Here is a 19,546-nt window from a genome sequence, read left to right as displayed (position 1 = left end):
TTTGTAGCGTGACCTCTGCTTTCTCTGCATATTTTTATTTGCTCTCAATTCACCATGCTGGTGACACTCGAAGTGCTTAGCAACATATGGAAATTAAGAACAATCCTGAACTGCAACATTTTCTACCTTGCAGTCCCCTCAGGCTGCTGGAAGCCATTGCTTCAGCTGAATATAGGTAGTGCGTGCAAGAATTCAAACTGCTAATCAGAAACAATTGTTATGGACAATGATGGATTAAAACTGGTTTAATAAATAACATTATGTTGTCCTCTTTAGCAGAGCAACAAAGTCATCACATTAATCTTTGGAGGCTGGGGGGGCAGCACCATCCATTAGAAGTACAGTTTTATGGTTTTTTTTGTTGTTTTTTTTTTTTCCTATCCTAAACAGAAAACAAAATGCTTCTAAACCAAGTTGATACTAACATAGATTCCACCCAGCAGATGCACTGGTTTGCAGTAAGTGATATATTTCAGAGCTTATAAGACGTACTATCTTCTGAAAAATCCTCTTGCTGCCTTCCAGATTGTCAGTAAGGTCTATGTCATATCTGGTGCTGTTAAATACGTGCCTGGAGAAAATGCTTTTCTGTTTTATTGCACATTTAAATTTCAGAAGCTATCTGGAATTCACCCTTTCTTGATTTGTTTTTTATTAATGCTATGGCTCCATACTAAGCCTGTCTGGTTTTGGGGTTGTGTAGGTTTATGCTGTGTTTTATCCAGGGTAAGTTCTCCTGAGCGTGCCACTTCATAACAAAGCGGGAGGCTAATCACACCCTCATTAGCTTCAAAGAGAACTACAGATATACTTTTTTTTCCTGCGTCGGCTGAAGATTTAGTTTAGCTTAAAGGAAATGGAGCTGATGTTAATGAGAATACATTGACTTAATTTGCATATTAGATGAGATAAATATTGAGCTAATTTACACCTAAGATGGTTTTTATCGTGAGCTACATGTTCCGTGGTTATATTCAGTATATTCAGTATATTTTACACACCAACTGTGTATAGTTTGGAGGCATAATGTGAAAATACATTATTTTGATGAGGAAAACAAAAGGGGCACTGTTTCTTTTATATGGATCGGTTTGCATTTGTATTTGAAAATCTTATAAATTATTTTTAATTATTATTACTTTTACTCTCCCAGTCTGTCTGTTAGTAGCTACATATGAAAACATTCGTGGGAGCTGTGGAAGCACGTGCCTGCACCCACTGTGCAAGCTGGGGGTGCAGGTCATTCATCTTAATTACATCTGTGAAGGCTATAGAGATATCTGCTCACCTTTCCTAGCAAAAAGTATTAGAAAGTTCAGAGATGATGTCATGCACTGTTTTTCTTTTTCTGGAAGGGATTGCAGGAGCAAAATGTGGGCATGCAAAAAACCCCAACACACTTAAATTGTTTGAACCCTGTATCCATGAAAGCTAATGCCAAGGAATGTTCAACATCTAAGCCACCAACACTGCTTTGCTGATTGCATTTCATGACTCATGATGATAGGACATGTCGTACAAAAAACTTCAAAGTTTAGGAAGAAGAAATACTCAGATATACTTAAATTATTTGAATTAATGTAGACAAAGATGGCTTGAAAGAACGCAGAGAGTTTACAAAAAGGAACAAAAGGAGCTCTGGATGTTTCAGAATTTCTGCTTCCTGTCTTCTCTCTCCAGCTGTTTTTCCTCATTATAGATGTGAGAAGCATCTTTGCAAATCTTACTAACATAACAGTTTCATTCTCTGATTATCTTTTGATTATAATCCTTTTTGGGGGGAAGGGGAATATGTTTTTGTTCAGCACAGGAAATTTTAATCTAACTGCATTGCAATGCACTACCTGTGTGTCCACATACATTAGTGATATTGGGAAACAATGTTTTATGAAATCACTAAAATTTTCAGGCATTTTGCAAAGTACTGGTCATTCTGTTACGCTCTTTGGCTTTTCCACTTGTACATTGCATTAAATGTCTGAAATGCCAAGCGTGTTGTCAAAAGCCTATCATTTAAAAAAATTGTTGTGTTCTGAAATGTAGCAGTAATGGGCATTCCTTTCCACATTTCATAGCAACAATTCAGTCTACTGTGAGAAATAATCTTAACACTAATTTCTGATTGGAATAGTAATAAATACATGCATCACTTCTTCCAAATTATGTAGATAATCCTCATTGTATTTCTTGTATTTGGTTGGTGATGCCCGAAACTGATCATGGTATTCCAGCTGAGACCTTGCGAGTGCTGGGCAAGAGCAACACGGATTATGTCTGCTCCTGCTATTTAGGCTTTGATAACAGCATCACATTTTTGTTCCTGTGCTATCGCCCCATATTCTCTGCTGCAGCACTGCTGTCCAAGTGCATGTTCCTCGTTCTGGGTTTGTGCAGTTAAGTGCTGGTGCCAAAGTGCAGGATTTTGAACTTCTTGTTACTGACCTGTGTAACAGTCTTTTGGACTGTTTATCCTGTTTTTGTTTTAGGGTACTGCCATGTAGGCTTGTGCCATGGAGCCAGCCTGCGTGCGCAGGGTACTTCAGATCAGATCTCATGGTCAGGTGTAGCAGCATGAACCAGAGCGGTGCTGCCCTGAGCCATCCTGGGGCTGCCTGCTTGCTTGGGAACAGCATTTCTACATTCTGTAATGTTAACCAATTGGTTTTAAAATGGATAAAGGAAATAAGTAATTCAGACAAAATAATTGATAAACTATCATGTTATAGACTAATTTGAACCTTTGTCTTACTTCAGCCAGCTTATCCAGAGAAGCTGCTCCTTCCGAGTATTAATTATTAAGGATCCTGTTAGCACTGCAGAAGGACTAGTTTTGTGATCATGTAATCACATGGTCAGATTTTTTGATTACATAAGGACTAAAGTTGGTAATTTTTACCTCCTCTACGCAATAGAAATGAAACGTGGGTCTAATTTATTTTATGTTCATGCATTTCTTCATGTTGTTTCTTCTGCTGTTAGTACTAGTATAGTGAGCTATGCTTTAACTTCGTTATACAGTTCTTACTGTAAAATGGAGAAATTGTTAAAAATAAAACAAAAACCTTGCTTCTTGAATAAGCAGCTCTAAAGTAGACAACCTGTGTCCTTGGAAGCACCAAACTAATGCAAGAAATGCTTCATAATTCCTAGTCTTACTGCTGATGAGGCAGTTGATGCTGGGGGAAGCATGCTTTGAGAACTTAGAACAATTTTTTTTCTATTTGAAAGCTTTTTTACACTTACTTTACTTAAACAACCACAAAGAAATTTAACAAGACACTCATCAAAGGTGATAGTTTGACTTTGGAATTAGTGAAATAGTTTGGTGCATTTTTTTTGTCTCCTCTTGGGAAATAACCTCTCATTCTTTTAGAACTGCCTATGGAAAAAAAAAAAAAAAGAAATCAGTTATCAATGAACATCTACTTACCTATGTTTTGGGAAGGATGTTTCAGCTATCACGTAATCTCCAGAGACTCCTCTGTTCTTGGTCTTCACTCAGTTATCGTTTTCTACCTGTGCTCCACGGGAGTGCCAAGGTAGTTTGTGCATCCCCACAGTCTTCCTAAGTGGGACAAAGAGGAGATGCTTTGTACTTTCTCCCTTAACTATCATGTGGGCAGGTAAAAATTAACCTGAATTCTGTCACAGCAGAAGTCATGACATGCTGCTGCAAAAAATAATTCAAGAGGATGCTTACATACCCTTTAAAGAAAGGGGAAAACATTTCCAAGTCTCAGCAAAATATTTTAAATAAATATATCTGCATTTGGGATGATTCAGAAGATAGTATGTGAAATAAATCAGGTGTAAGGGCTATAACAAGCATCATAAAAGATTCAGAATGGTATTGAATTGGTCTGGATGGAAAGAAAACAAACATAAATCACTAGGCTTCAATTAATGTTGTGTCAGGCTTGTTTCTGGATTTTTTTCCTACTTAATAATGTTCACTGGAAAAAAAAAGCCATCAAGTTAAAAAGGGACATGGGGAATTTTTCCAGGCTACATCACAGATGTCGCAGATGTCACAGACTATCAGAGACAGCTGAGAGTGATGATAGAAAGTGCGGTAATAGCTTTATGTTGCTTTTATGTAGCTCCCTGTTCCCTAATGCACTTACTTTCTGTTCTAGAGCAAAACTGGCCAATGTTATAAATGACATTTGCATCCCTCCAGTAATGATATACTACTTTGGCAAGTAATAATCTAAAGTCTTGAAAAATGTGTGTATGTATGCACATAAAAACTGATAATATATGTGTATAATAGCGTAAGACTTTCAGGAGCAGTTCAGATGTATTTTTAAATGAAATAGTCTGTTTTGTTTGCCAGATTGTGAGCCGCTGCTGATTCCTTGAGCTCCATCACAGCCAATGAAAGAGCAGTAATTTGAGGTTTATGGTTTTGAACTTTGCAATTAGCAGTGCAATCACTGCTGAAATTTGTCAGAATGCTCTCCTAAAATCTACTTGGGTTTTAACTGGAGATCAGAACAACTGATAAGATAGATGAAAATGAGTTATTTTAGAGAGAGACAAGTAATCTGGATGCCACTTGATTTCTACACAGGTTACATCTATAGCTTTGTATTACGTATTACTTACAGGAATGATGTAGGCCTATGAAGTCTTTAAAAATAAAAAAGGAATGGCCTTTAAACTTGATGAAAAACTGGTTGTAAAATTTAAAGTTATTGAATGTGAAAAGGGTATTGAGAGAATCAGTAGGAGAGTCATAGATTGGTAACAGAAAGTAAAGCAACAGAGATTGGAGGCTATAAAATGAAATGGCCATTGAGGAAGGCACATTTTAAACACTTGTATTCAAATTTAAAGGAATTAAATGATCGTATATTAATTATCCACATAAATTGAAAGTATGAGCTTAGAACATGGAAAATGGCTGTAGAATAATGGTTACTTTTGTTCTCTGCTTCTAACAAAGCAAAGCTTTAAAAATTTTCTGAAGTTTTTCATTTAAAAATTAATTCCTGCAAGATTAAGGAGATAAAGCAAGTCTCAGTTGTGCAGACCAGAATGTTTCCATATAATTTTTTTGTAAGATTCTGTACTTGGCCTTGTGAAGGAAAAACAAATCTAGCCATTTAGCATGCATATATATATAACACCTGAGTTTATTGCCTATTTCTTGCGAAGGTTAATAATTGCAGTATTTATGCTGAACTTTTAATTAGGGTGTCTTTGAATCTCTAGATTATCATTTAACTAAGAGTCAATATATTTATGCCTCATGAACCATGCCTGTTATAGAAATAGTTCTTATGCTTTGTCACTGCTCTCTTGAAACTTAATATTTTCAGTTTTGTTTCTTGCTTTATAAATATCTCAGTGCCTGAAGCAGCAGATGGGCAAAAAATGGCACAGTAATCTGTCTCAAAGTTCTTGCATTGCTATGTCTCTTTCACGTTTTAAAAATTCAGAGATAAAAAGACCCCCCTCAGCCATGGGAAGTGCAAGAAAAACCAGTCCTCCTTTATTAACCTCTCAACTTTAAATGAAAGATAATGTTCTGGGAAACAGAAGGAAGCAAATATATGTATTGCTCTTCAGATCCATGTTTTAAGAGAGACTGTAATAGCGGGTATTTCCGTTTGATTCTAGAAAGGTGTTTGTAAGGTATTTCTTTATCAGTCTAGGAAACTGAATCCTGAAATGTGTTTTCTCCTAGCTGTAATCAGGCAGGGATTTGCTTTGGCAAGAGGCAGGCAAAGAAAAAAGCAAGAGAAAACAAACTGAGTATTCTTCTGGGCTTCCAGGGTAGTAGATAATATAGAACATGGACAGCAAAATGAAAGATTTAGTAGTACTGTGTGTAAAGATATAGATATTGCCATATGTGATGTAAAATAAGAAGCTGGAGAATTTAATACGACGTATCAGAGGGATCAGATGACTGCATGTTGTTAAAGAAAAAACACTGCAATTAGTGGGGAAAAAACGGAGATAAAGTGGCATAAAAAGCAGTGAAAATCAATTTAAGCTAGACATCTATCTCTTAGTTAAGGTAGATGTTTTCTAGATGTAAAATTCTGATGTGTGTAGGTCCAAAAAGCTGATCTGGTGCGCTCTATGGAAAAATGGGATTTAAGGTGAAAAACTGTGATTGGGGATAAAAATTGTGATAGGGGATTGTGAAACAGGGAACTGGTGAGGAGGTAGCTGAGAACACGAGCCAGGGAGAACCATCTGCAGAAAAGGAGAGTGGTTGCACAGTTCTTGAAAGAAAGGTTTGAGGATCGCACAAATATCTTCTTCAAGTGGGAGTGTGGCCAAGAAAACTGGTGATGACAAAACAGAAATCATAACAGAGAGGAGAATTGGAGCATTGTGTGGGAGGAGCTGTTTGTCTGGCGAGTAACAATTATTGGGATCAAATTAACAATAAAATTAGCAGGGTTGTGCACTTGGAATAGAACAACAGAATTTCTGCTTTACGTGGGAGTGCTTCAGGGGAAGGGGCGGAGGTGGAGCAGTTGGGTGTGCTGGTGGGATGCACGATGGCTGTGGCCAGGAAGATCAGACTGGCAAGTCCTCTTGTGCTGGGGTTGGTATTACCAGGAGAGATTTGGTGCTCATGCAAAAGGCACTGATGAAATGTTATTTGGAATGCTATATGAAATATCTTGTTTTGTATTTTAAAAGTATTTTTATCTAGGAAGAGGAATGCCTATTACAAGAGGACACTTAAGCTAAGCAACTTCTTTTTTGTTTTGTTTTTAAACTTAGCCAAAGAACTGCTGAAAATGGACGTGGTTCTGTGTACGTACAGAGTTCATCGAGGTACACAGGGTAGTAGTGGACAGCAGTTTAGTGAATTTTGGATATATACACAAAGCCTATATGAATCAACTGCACAGCACAAGCACAAAATCCAGTGTTTTGGGGAAGCAAGGATTTGTCTGAAGGGAGAGTGATGGTGTCTGCAGTCATGGAGCAGAGTTACTGCTCTGAGTGCGTGCAGTAAGTGTGATTTTAGGCATATAGACCTAGGAATGTCTGGTGCTTCTGCTGTTGCCTGGCTCATTTGAGTATTTGATCAGCAGTATCTTGGTGCTCCACAGTCTGTAGTGGCTCCTGCTCCAAACAAGAGGAAGGCAAATGGGTTTTGCCACACCAAAGAGTAATGTGTGTTTGGTCTGTTAACAGTGTTTTGAGACTAAGCCAAGCAGTCCCTGCACAGCATGCTCTTTTTCATCAGGACAGGCAGAAGGAGGCAAGTTTGGGGCCCTTGGATCACGCGTCAGAGCCAGCTGTGATTTCAGTGGAACAGGAAAGGTAAGACTGAGGCTGAATGCTGACTAGCATTCTGCAGGGGGCTTCGGCTGAGCGGAGTGCTCTGCATGAACAAAACCCACTGGTCTGCGCTTCGTGCAACTTGCCTGTGGCACTGGAGCTTGGTGGGAATGTTTTTCACATGCTGAAATCAAAATAAATAGGTGGAGTAAGGAAAATAATTACAGTAATAAATATTGGAGTTATGCCATACATTTAAAGATGAAGGGAGGGATATTTCCATCTTCTAGGCAAATGTATTGTATCTGGTTACTGCAATCTCTATAAATCCTATGGGGAAGGATATAAGGATATATACATTAGCTCCACTATGTGCATGGATGGCTCAGGCAGAAAGGCAACCTGAAAGGTTTCCTATGCTGTTGCTGTTCTCCAGAACTTTTATCCTCCCAAAGGGATCAAAGTTAATTGAGTTACCTGACAACTAAGTGCAGCTGTGAATTTAAATAGGGTCTCTGGTTTTTTTCTTCTTGTAATGGAGGAGTTGGATTTATTTATTTATTTATTTTAAGATTCTGGCTTCCCTAATTGGCACTGAATTTGTCACACTGGCAGTTACAACCTCAGAAAAAAATGTCTGGAAGAAGGAATCTATGAAATGTAGTCAAAAGAGTCAATGTGTGTATTGGAAGCAATTAAACACAAGTTTTATCCAAAACCAAAATATTTCTTTTGTCTGACAGTTTACTAAGATTTATGAGGTTTTACCTAGATTTTCAGTTTTTATTATTATAAACAATTCCAGGTCCTGTATTGAAACTCAAAGTTTCTTGCCACAGGCCAGTTTGGGTTATAAAACATCCTTGTTTTTGTGTGCTCCCAAATGCCTCGCGCAGTGGCTTTTTTAATGCAGCGAAGTGGGAGAGTAGCCTAGGGATTTACTCATCATGTTTAATGTCAAGAGAAGTATTTCCTTTAGGTCTCCTGTCACTGTCAGCAACAAAGCACCAAATAAGAAGCTCTGTAGCTCCTCTCCTCTCTGCGACATCTGCAGCAGACAAAATTCTAAACCCCTCAATTCCCAGTCATGAATGAACTATAAAAACAATGTGTCAGAAATGAAAATTGTTCCATCATAATTTTTCACAGTTCTTTTTTGACAAAAGCCAAACAAGTCTCATGAATACACATTTTCTATAACCTTATACATTATGTATCAGGCTATAGTAGGAGTGTTGGGAATTACTTGTCCCTAGTAAGAGCCTTTGAAAATGCATATTTGGTAAACAAACCATACCCTATGAATAGTATGTACTTTTTTTTAATTAAATATTATATTATATTATTAGGTGCCTTGTGAGTAAGGGCAGACTCACCATTTCAGCACTAGATATTCTGATAAATCTTCTGATTAAACAAACTGTGGTAGATCACGTTATGTCTTCCTATTCCGATATATAATTTCATGCTGTCCGAAACTATTTTGAAAAGTCTGAACAAATTCCCACCAGAGACTGTACCATCAAACATTGCTAAAAATGTGCTAAGAACTAGTGTTAAGCTGTGTTAAATATGGTTAGTTGTTCTTCCTATCACATGGTGCGTGTTTTTCGAATGGCAGGCATCTGAACCTGGATTGCTCGTATTTTAGTGTCTTCCCGTAACACGTTTGGCCAGCACTTTTCAGTCGCGGTGGATAAGCTTTGTAAACCTGTATTGATCAGCGCTGTAAAGGTGTTGGGCATTTCTTGGAAATAATTGCTATTAATGTTTCATGCGTACGTTGGGTTCTGTCTGTGTGTTGACATTAAAAGAGATAGCAACGGGATGATGGGTTTCCACGGAGCAGGAAATACACAAGCACGGACCGTGCCATTGCAGCGCTGTGCCTCCTGTCAGGAGGGTACGAAAAGCCCAGGGTAAGGACCAGTTAGAGGAAGTTACGGGAAATTCCTCATCGTTGTTAGTCAATGAAGATTTATGGTGTTTGCCTTTGTAATAATTTGCTGATTGGTACCGCTTGACTAATACAGACATAAACCAGCTGAGTTCCCAGTTTAATTGCAATGATAAGGCAGTTTGCAACTGCTTTTAGGTGTCACTGATAATTTACTCATGTGATTATGATTTAACTTTTCCCCGGCTGCTCCTACCCCAGTGGGAACCAAGAACATTACAGAAGTGAAAGTATAAATTAGCTGCAGACAAACAACATATGTTTATATCTGCTCTGTTGTGAGACAAGTATTTTCAGCGAAACCCCATCCAACTTGCGGATCCCTGTTTGGCTGAGGAAAATACTTAAGCTGTTTAAGTCGGGAACTACTTTTGCCTGTGCAGCTGTTTGATATGAGCTGCACTGGGGCTGTGAAGTGTCTTGGAGTTCCAAGACATTTCCATAACTACTACTAATGGCTGAGGAAATACAAGTGCAATACTTTAAATACAAAAAAAGCATTAATCATTTTAGTATGGATAGTGCTTCTCGGTCTTAGAAGTACTGCCCAAAGGAGGTAACAGACACACAGGAGGTAACGCTGCCCCACATGGCTGCAGTGGTTATCCCTAGCAGTGAACCCAGTATTTCAGCAAGTGCTGCTAACTTTGAATATGATGAAGGAGCTGTATTTTTTCCTTCAAATTCATATGGCTTGGATGCAGAAACATAACCCGTGCATGAAAGAAAAGCAGAGCCAAGGTGAATGTGTGCCTTTGTTACTTGTGAGACAGTACTGTAGGTTTCCAAAGACTTGCTGTGCTGACTGTTCACCACCAAAGCTATTGAAAGCATCAGGGAAAAAAAAAAAACACGCACAAAAACAAAAAACCCCAAGAATAACTATTTAACTTTTTGTAGCAGCAGATATTTCAGAGATAAGGGAGGGCGCTAAGGGAGGTTACAGAGATTTAACTAAAGGGTGTAAAAAGGGTAGAAGTGATGTCTCTTTCAGCAGCTCTCAGATGTGGCAGGAACATACCCAACTCTTATTTATCCTTGGCAAAGGTATTTGGCCTGCCACTGCAGATTTTTCATTCTGGCAGAGCAGGCATGTGTCAGATATAGAAAGTTCATCCTTTTATACACTGAGGACAAGGAAGCAAGAAGTGCAGCAAGCTCATGTTCTCTAGGCAAAGTGCACTAAGCAATAAATAGGGCATCTGAGTACAGCCATACTCATTCACTTGCCCACAGGTACAGGTAGTGCTAATAAAAATTATTGTAGAAGACAAGATGATCTGAGCTTCTGTCAAGCAAAGCCTTTGGTTGATTTATGTGGAGTGAGTAGCAGTGTCACAGCGGGGTGTAACTTTGTACTGAAACAATGCAGGAATTGGACAGTTTTCAAGGCCTTGCAGTGACCCAAGTCATGAAAGCAGGTAGGGAAACCTGGAAGTATTGGGGAGATCACAGATCTGAATGTGTGCCAACCTGAGACTAAAAAATGTTTTGGTCTTGTTTGTTGTTTTGTTTTGTTTTTTTAACAGTCTGTTAATGCCTCACGCTATCATTTTCTGCTTCTAAATGGCAGGCATTTAACTTATGCATATATGTGGTTTGAATCAGAGCACATCTAAGGAGTTCTGATGACTAGTTCATGAGAACATGCCTCTTGCAGAGTGATAAATCACTGAATACTAAAATGTGTCTCATGAAAAGCTGATTCATGCATGGTATGATGTCATTTCTTTCCTAATTCTTTAAAAATTTGTTTTTAGGCTCCAGCAAAGCGGTAACTTCAGTTATCAGTAACAATAATGTCAACATCTGCCAATGCCATAATCCACTGAGTATTTATATTGGGATATAGTAACTTGTATCAGTACAAGAAGCTAATATTAATGTAAAATTAATGTTTTACACTACTTCAGTTAAAATGATTATATGTGAAGCAGAAAGAGAGGTTGCAGCATCTGAAAAGAATTTCTAGGATTTTATTTACTTTTCCTTTTCTGGTGAGAATGTGATACTCTTCAAAAATGTCCCAGTAAGGGGACAGCAGTAGTCAAAATTAAAACGGAGAACCTTTGGAAGTTTCCAATGGCAGTTAAGGACTGAATACATATTTGAAGCCTGTGGACCCTGTCAGTTGCACGAAATTGCTTTTTCCAAGTGTTTTATATGCAACCATTAATAAAGTTTGTGTCCTTTAAGAAGGACAGTTACATGTAATGAAGCCCAAGGTCCTTTATCAGACCTGTCTTAACACAATGTTTATAGAATTTAAATCTGAAAGAGCATCCATTAGTGTTTCCTTTGTATCACATGATGCAAGAGGATACAGGATTTTCAGTCACCTGTTAATCTGCTAACAGTTGTTGTTCAGCTCAAATAAAGTTTGTGCACAGTCTGCAGCTCCACTTGGTTACATTTTTTTTTTCCAATTTTATCTACGCTGCAAATAGAAAAAATATTGTTAAGGAAATCTCTTTGGGTGGAACAAGCTGAATGAAACTTCCTGGCGTGTAAAATTGATTGTAAAATCAAATGTTCCAGCAATCCTGAAAATAGCTTTGTAATCATATTTAAAATAGTAATAATAATAATCATCATTATTGTTATTGTTTGGAGGTTATCTGACTGAGGAATTTACCCATCCATCACCTTCTTGTGAATTCAGTGTATTAATCCATGTTCTGAGTCCATGTTGGTCTAATTTGGATTGTAATATTTGAAGTTTACTTCATCACATAGAATGATGTTCCAGTTGTAGCTTCGGTGGTTAAAAATAGTTTTGAAAATTTCTTAAAATTATTTAGTTTAAAACAAATGTTTAGCTTCTTAAAACTTTTTATCATGCTATTTACAAGGACACAGTGAAATTTCAGTCCTCAAGTTCAACTTTTTCTGAGAAAGAACTATTTTATGTGAGCTTAGCTTCTGTATTTAGCAAGTAGTGTCTTATTAGAGTTCAAAATTTCTTCGTACTACTTTATATCAATAAGCTTTTGAGATGTAGAGAAAATTGTCACATCTATGGCTTCATTCTGTGGGAAATTGCTAGTTTCATTTACAGGCTACTGAAATCAACCGTTTTATTTAAAGCTGTAAGAATGACTTTATGATGGCAACAAGAACTTGATCACTTTTCAGTTCAGCTTGAATGGGCAAAAAGGTATCGAACATATGTATGCAATGCCCAGCACACAAGTTTCTGGCTTGATTTTTTTACTCTGGCATTTTAAAAATAATTTCATACAGCTTGATTGCAGTAAAGCAAAATCAAATAATTCTGTTTATGAAGTAATCTTTCTCGTAAAGGTGTATTTGCATTTATGTAGAAGAAATTCCTAATCTCGTGGAAGAAATGTATGTGCCTACATGCAGCTGGATTTTATCACACTTATTTGGGCACCAGCACAGGCTCCCCAGGGCAGTGGTCAGGGCACCGAGCCTGTCAGAGTTCAAGAAGCGTTTGGACAATGCACTAAGAGGTATGGTTGGTTTTGGGTGGTCCTGTGAGGAGCCAGCAGTTGGACTTGATGATCCTTGCGGGTCCCTTCCAACTCTGGATAATCAGTGATTCTAGGACTGCAGTCAGATAATCTTTCTCAGGTCCTGAATTCTTCCTGTCTGGGTTCACAGCAGTTGCTGTAGTCAGTGTTATTACTGTATTCCGAACTACTCTTGGCTTGTACCTCCTGTGCTGATTCTCTGAAGATTGTTATTTATTCTCAGTGAAGTTTAGACTCTTGAGGTGAACCTAAACTGCTGGAAGAACTAGCGTTTGGAGTCAGGATTAGGGCTTAGGTCATCAGGGCTAGGAGCAGGAATGAGGGAGAGGGTCTGAAGGAAGTGAGGACAAGTGCAGTGAAGACTTCTGTCAGGGAAACGGTGGTCGGGAAAAGAATATGTTTCTTTCCCTATCTGCAACTAAAAATACCACTTGCTAAGAATAGATCTGCCTTGGTGCTATGGCCTCAGGAAGTATGCATAAATAAGATATAGGTAAAGCCTATTCAGCTGCTAAAAGTTTAGGGCAAATTCATCTCCAAAAAAGGGTAAAACATTGGTTGTGGAGTTGCTTCTTGATCTTATCTAGACAGCTGCTCTGTCACTATTTATGTCTGAAACTGTTTTATTATAGTGTAGGTGTAAATTTTTTCTTATAGAAATAACCAGACAATTGCACAGTAAGACTGAGTATTTTTAGTCTCTTGTGTTCACAGTAAAATTGTAAGTTGCCATCACTTGTTAATTTGACAACGTATAGGATAGGGGTGTTCTTTCAGCCTCCTTCCTGCTGCATGTTCTTTGGAAAACTAAGTTGTGTTGCTAGCAGCATGGCACTGAATGAATGGATATGGATTATTAGAAGATTTTCTTCCAATAAGGGGTCTAAAGTATGCTGGCAGCTGCATTCCCAGAGTCCCTACACGCTGCTGAGTAGCAGCATTATCTTCAGCACGCTCAATTCAGAGTTTTTCATCAGCACTCAATTCAGGTGTGTTTGAAAGGACTGACAGGCTGATATGACAGCTGTCACATATGCAAGATGTGTCACCTGTACTGGAATACAGATACCACATTGCTCGGTATGCACTAGGGGAGGCTCCCAAATTTCTGTCTGGGATTGCCAGAAAACCTGTGTGTACTACACAGGACTGACATAGTCTGGAGTTGCACCTCATCTGTATAATATAGTGCTTTCTGGATGTGGCCCTCTTACTGTGCCTTTTTTGGAGAGTTCCTCTGCAGTGATTTTCCATCTGGTAATCCTGGGCAAATGGCTGAAGTCCTGATGTTCTGGTAGAAGAAAAACTCCAGCCAGGTAAATTTGGTCTTAGATGTGTAATAGCCTATAACTGAAGTTACCAGTAGGCAGCACTTTATTTTTATATGCATTAACTACATCACCTAGTGTAACTAATGAGAAGATTAAAAGAAAAAAAGGGAATTGTCTGATTATTAGATAGATTTAACAGTAGTGCATATGATCAAACAACAGAGTAAGAGATAAGATTGCCCACCAAATGCAGCACACACAACTCAGAGTTATAATTTGTCTGTGTTGCTATTAGCTGATGTAGATGATAGATCATGAAGTAGGTATCAGCCAAGTGTTGCAATACAAATCTGCCCCATTAATTGCAGCTCTTATCTAGACACCTTAGCATTCGGAACACACGCTTCGTAACTGCTGAAGCAACTGTGTCTGAGAAGAAAATCTGTGTCTACAGATCATGTAGAATAGCTAATGATCAGCCTAATTAACCCCCCAAAACTTTGTGCATGACTAACATTCAGGCAAGCTTTTGAAAGGTAAGGACCTATTAAACGCAATTTGGGTGATATAAAGACTTTAATCAGTTTACTCCTCAGAAGATGTTCACGAAGATGTTAAGGTGAGTTGCTTTGAACACTTGCAGTGGTCAGTGTTTGCCAATCAAGGCTATTTTTTCTGAAGTTAGGATGTAGGGAATGTGAAATTTATAACATCTTAAAACCTACCAAAATAAGCTCAGTGTGACTGAATTTGGTACCAAAACAAGGTAATGCAATTGGCGTAATCTTTCTTTATTACTCTGCAAGGAAGCAGATTAGTCAATGGGTACAGTTGTTTTTTTCATTGCAAAGGTAAAATGTATTATGGCAGCATGTACCCTCCTGCTGTTTTTGTTGTGTTTTTTTTGTTTGTTTGTTTTTGTTTTTAATTTTACTTAGAATTTCAGCACCTTTGATTACTTGATTTTCTTTGACGACACAGTTGCCCATGCATCCATGTCCATTTAAAGTTTTTCCTAAGAGTAGGTCATTTTTTGTGGATGTTAGTGTTTGGAACAAATAATTATTCAACATATACTTGTATGTATCTAAAATAATTCAGCTCAGAACTGCAGAAGAGTAATTTCCAAGCACTCCTGAGGGGATTACAGAAAATTCCTAATTTCTTATCATATTTCATATAGGTTTGATATAAGAGCTAGAATTACTGCTAGCTCTTGTTCCAGCCATTGTAAACACTGCTGCTACACTGTTCTGTTCAGGTATCTCTGATACCTTATCCAGACTGTCTGCACTCAGAGTCAAGACAGATATTTTTCAGTGGGCTGATGTTCTGTAACTTCAGAACGATTAAATTTATAGTGATTTCTTGGTGAAGAAGAGCACTTGTGCACTCTGATCATGATAAGGTGGAACAATTACATTATAAAGCATACCAGAAGTACTGTCACAATTTCTCATATATATTGCTAATTAGAATTGTGATGACTTTTTATTGTACAAGATCATGAATAGAAAGTGTGACTGTTTAATAAACAGTTTAATGAGGACAGAAGATAGTACAAAATTAATCCATTCTCACTATACTGTTAATAGTGCAATCTTTTTAAGAACTTTTAAACTGCTCTTCTTAATTGGCAAATCTATGCTGTAATAGCCCAGCAGGGCAGTTCAGGCAGTACAGTCACAGCATTGCAGTAACCTCATTTCTGTTTTTCTCATAGGAAAAAGCAAAAACTGTGTAGGAGAAACTTACTGAAGCAAATTGGATAAACAATATGTGAGTAATTTTTATTGTTTTACATATTTCTAAAGATCTATGGATTAGTGATTTGCATATTGTGCTTAATATATGTACTTGTATATACAATTTGTAGTGTACTTGTGTGTTTACATATATACACACAAATACACACTCACTTAAAAAGAGATAATGAAGAAATCATTCCTTTGTCCTATGCTCTAGTACCTGTCCATTTGGTACTAGAATCTCAGCTCCAGTTAAGGTCTTGATGAAATGAGAATTTTGTGTTGAGTTTCTGCCTCTTTACCTTTGTCATGGGAGGGAACTGCATTGTCTCATTCCTGGAAGAGTCCCCTGAAAAACTGTGCTGCTCAGCTCTTTGGCTGGCACAGGAAGCAAATACTAACCTTCTACCGGTGCTGCAGCTTGAGTCAGTTAGACAGTGTTTGGGGTGAAAGCTCCAGCTGCTGCCTTTCCTTCTCACTTCTTCCCTTGGTAAGGAGCAGGCCTGCTGAACTTCTTTCCTGCCTCTTATGTGACCTGGGATCATGCAACAAGCACAATTACTGACTGCTTTACAATGTATGTTTAAGAGCAGTTACTTACGACTAAAAAATGGAGGAGACTGATTTAGATACATATATACACAGAATACAAAGTTATTTCCTTTCAGAGGTCAGTGTTAAGGACATACAGTCTCTCTCTGGACTCTCGGCTGTCTTACTTGTTTTTGACTGTTTCTTTTCTCCTCTCTCTTCTTTATCAGACAGTCATCTTTATTGCCCTCAGAGGCTGTCTTTTGTGTGTTGTTTTTTTACTTGCTTAATTTAGTAAGAGGTTGTCAGTCAAACTGCTGTTTGGTTATCGGCAACAAAATCATGTGTAAGATGTCCTTGGTACGTTTGACTAATTTAACTAATGAAAACATTTGTCATTAGTATCCTTTTAAACAGTTCTGATGATGCCAGATTGTTCACAAGTGGTTTTGACTCTACATTTTCCACTTTCATCTATCTAGCAACATTATTTAAGGTTGCAAAATATACAAATCTTTTTAGTCCAAATACACCTTGATGCCTGGTTATTGGTCACATTTTTGCCAACCTGAAGACTCCAGTGAGAAGGTATGCTGCATGAGACAATTATCTCAATTTTAGCTAGAGATGTTTAGTGTCTGTCTGTTTAATGAAAGCAGAACTGTGCCCACTGTCTGAAGAAAACTGTTTTATTTCAATATGACATTTGCTTCTAGATAAATTTTGCTATAAAAAGATTTCTCAATTTTCCGTTCCTCTAACTGCATCAACATATTTTTACCTGCTTGACCATATAGGAGATATTTCATTAAATAAACTGTATCTGGGAAAATGTCAGATACAATCATCTGGAATACATCCAAACACACCTCAGGAGAGTTCTCTGCAAACCTTCCCTTGATTCAAGCCACGTAATGTCAATGTTCCCTAGCAATGCTGATGGCAGACATGGCTTATTAAATTAGTCATGTTACAACATTAATATCCTTTGATTGCATTGTGTTGGCTCAAGGAATATAACATATGAAACATCAGTAACTAGGTAGGAAGGTAGATTTTATTGCAACGTGGTATTTTATAAACATACGTCTTATGAAAGCCAAAATGAAATGTTTGTTACACAATACATGGCTGTGTTTCAAGTTGACTCTCCTTAGTATGTTGAAAATTTCCCTATGTGAACCCAAGAGAGCTGCTTTGGTGCTGGTGGTGTGAAGGTTAAAAACCGAGTTCTGTGGTGAAGATAAATAGAAAAAAATCTTGAAAACATTGTTAGATATGTGTTTCTGAAAGAGTGCTGTGCTACTGTTCCAGTCATCATAGCCAGTATATATTCATTGTTTATTCATTTTAAATTTACCAGTTTTGCAGAAAAAATCTAAGGGTGTGGGGGTTGTTTTTTTGTTTATCATAAATAGCTTAAAGTACCTGTAGTATCTTTAACAGTAGTTGTAACAAGGACATAAACTGAAAGGGGTGGTCACTGTAAAACTAGGGCGAAAAACCAAGCCCCCCAAAAGCGATTCAATAAACAGTGTATTAGTTCACTAATGACTTTTTTTGCCTTAACAAATGTAAGAACAACTTTAAGGAATGCAAGCAAGGTGAAATATTTTTTCCTGTATTTCCATGCATAAACTGACTTTTTTTTTCATCCTTAACTATCTTTATTAACCTCTACCATTCTGATTTTTAAGTTAGCTGTAACAGCTACCATTTTGAATCTTTTTGTTAAAACCCTTTCAAGTCTTTGCTAAATCCTGCTAGATCCTTACTACTGCTTAACAAGGGCTTGTTTCAAAGAGTTACAGGAAGACCTTAGAAGTTCCTCTGTGACTTGGCTTTGAAATAGCACACAAAATTAAATGCAGATAAATACGATCAGCAGGAGTAAAACCTGTATATATGAAAGAATGAATGGATAATGTTGACCAATACAACTCAGCAACAAGGTAGTTCTAGGAAAACTAGAGCTAGAAATTAAAGCTTAAGAAAAGTGTTAGCTTAATCTACAGTAATTGGTAAAGAGAAAATCAGATAGTAGGAAGTGTTGAGAAAGGAACAGACTGTATAAGTCTATTATAAGCACAGCTGTATAAGTCTGTGATGCATCTGCGTCTTGAATACTGTGTGTGGTTCTGCTACATCAAAGAAGATATCAGAGAATTGGAAAAGGGTCAGGAAAAGGCAACAGGGATGATCAAAAGCATGAGATGGCTTACGGACTGTGAACAATTATTTAGGCCAGGGCACCCCAGCCTAGGGAAGAGAAGGGGTGCCGAGGAGGCAAATGAGAATGAGTCCCATAGATTGCACGGCACAGAGATTGATTGTTCAATGCTTTCTATGAACAGGAAATAGGAAAAAAGTTAGAAAAGGACTGGAGCAAACAGGCACTTGTTCACACCATGTGTAGTTAGTTAATTTGTGCAGAGCTTCTTGAACTTCTTACCACAGGATGTTCTGGATGCTTAAAAACTTAACTTGGTTCAAGTCAGGCTCGTGGTAGGTAAATCCATTGTGTCTTACTAAATTCAGAGAAAACACTTGACATTTGGGTTTCTCATTACTCTTTGTCTGTTTAATATTCTTTCAGCTTCCTCTGCTGAATCACAGCCATGAAAATCTGAAATGACAGTGGCAAGGGTTATCTAACAAAACCCAAACAACCATTTACAGGCCTTTTCTCTCAGAGTCCATTGTGATCTCTGATCCACTTCAGAAGTTCTTAGGAGATACAGGTTTGTATGGTTACATGTATTATACATCTTGAGGCCATTGGCTGATTTTTGTTTTAATAGTGCTGTTGAATATGAAACACTTGATGTTTTCTTTCACATGCTGGACCAAAAGTAGATTATCATCCAGTGACTGCAATTATTTTGATAGTTCTGGCTGATTCTGGAACAAGCTGGATATTTTCTTTAGTTGTGTCTGATCTTACCCTATTTCTGAAAGAATTTGGTATTCAAACACACACACACTAAACCCAAACCACAAGCATTGTAGTCTTTCTCTCCAAATGTTGTTTTAGGACACACACACAAAAAAGAATTTAGAAGAAAAGTAAACCAAATGTTAATATCACTGACAAACTTTGCTGTTCCATTTGGAAACCTTCAAGGCTTGGACTTTGTAAGCTATTTAGAAACCAACACAAACATCTCACAAATATTTTGTTCTGGGAAATGAAAACTGCAAAACAAACAGATATTTTTGTGTGTCTGTAGAAGAGAATGTCTGCACTGAGCACCTCCTCTGTGAGGGCTCAGTTTTATGTTATCC

At 37.6% G+C, this 19,546-nt stretch overlaps 1 protein-coding gene across 6 annotated transcripts in view; it reads left to right on the top strand.

Moving 5' to 3' along the window:
• Positions 1 to 19,546, top strand: part of CDH11 (cadherin 11) — a 362,720-nt gene that overhangs the window by 47,331 nt on the left and 295,843 nt on the right. For 5 of the 6 annotated variants that reach the window (XM_080552810.1, XM_080552814.1, XM_080552809.1 and 2 more), the window contains exons 1-2: positions 16,744 to 16,849; positions 18,858 to 19,002. The gene's annotated coding sequence lies outside the window, so the exon portion shown is untranslated. Of the gene's footprint in view, positions 1 to 15,705; positions 15,762 to 16,743; positions 16,850 to 18,857; positions 19,003 to 19,546 lie in introns of those variants that run through there. The other variant, XM_080552813.1, reaches the window with a different exon arrangement.

This window comes from Anser brachyrhynchus (genome assembly GCF_964034855.1).
Source record: "Anser brachyrhynchus genome assembly, chromosome: 12".
Lineage (NCBI taxonomy): Eukaryota > Metazoa > Chordata > Aves > Anseriformes > Anatidae > Anser > Anser brachyrhynchus.
The sequence above is the reverse complement of the archived record's forward strand: the minus strand, read 5'-3'. Positions and strand labels throughout refer to the sequence as shown.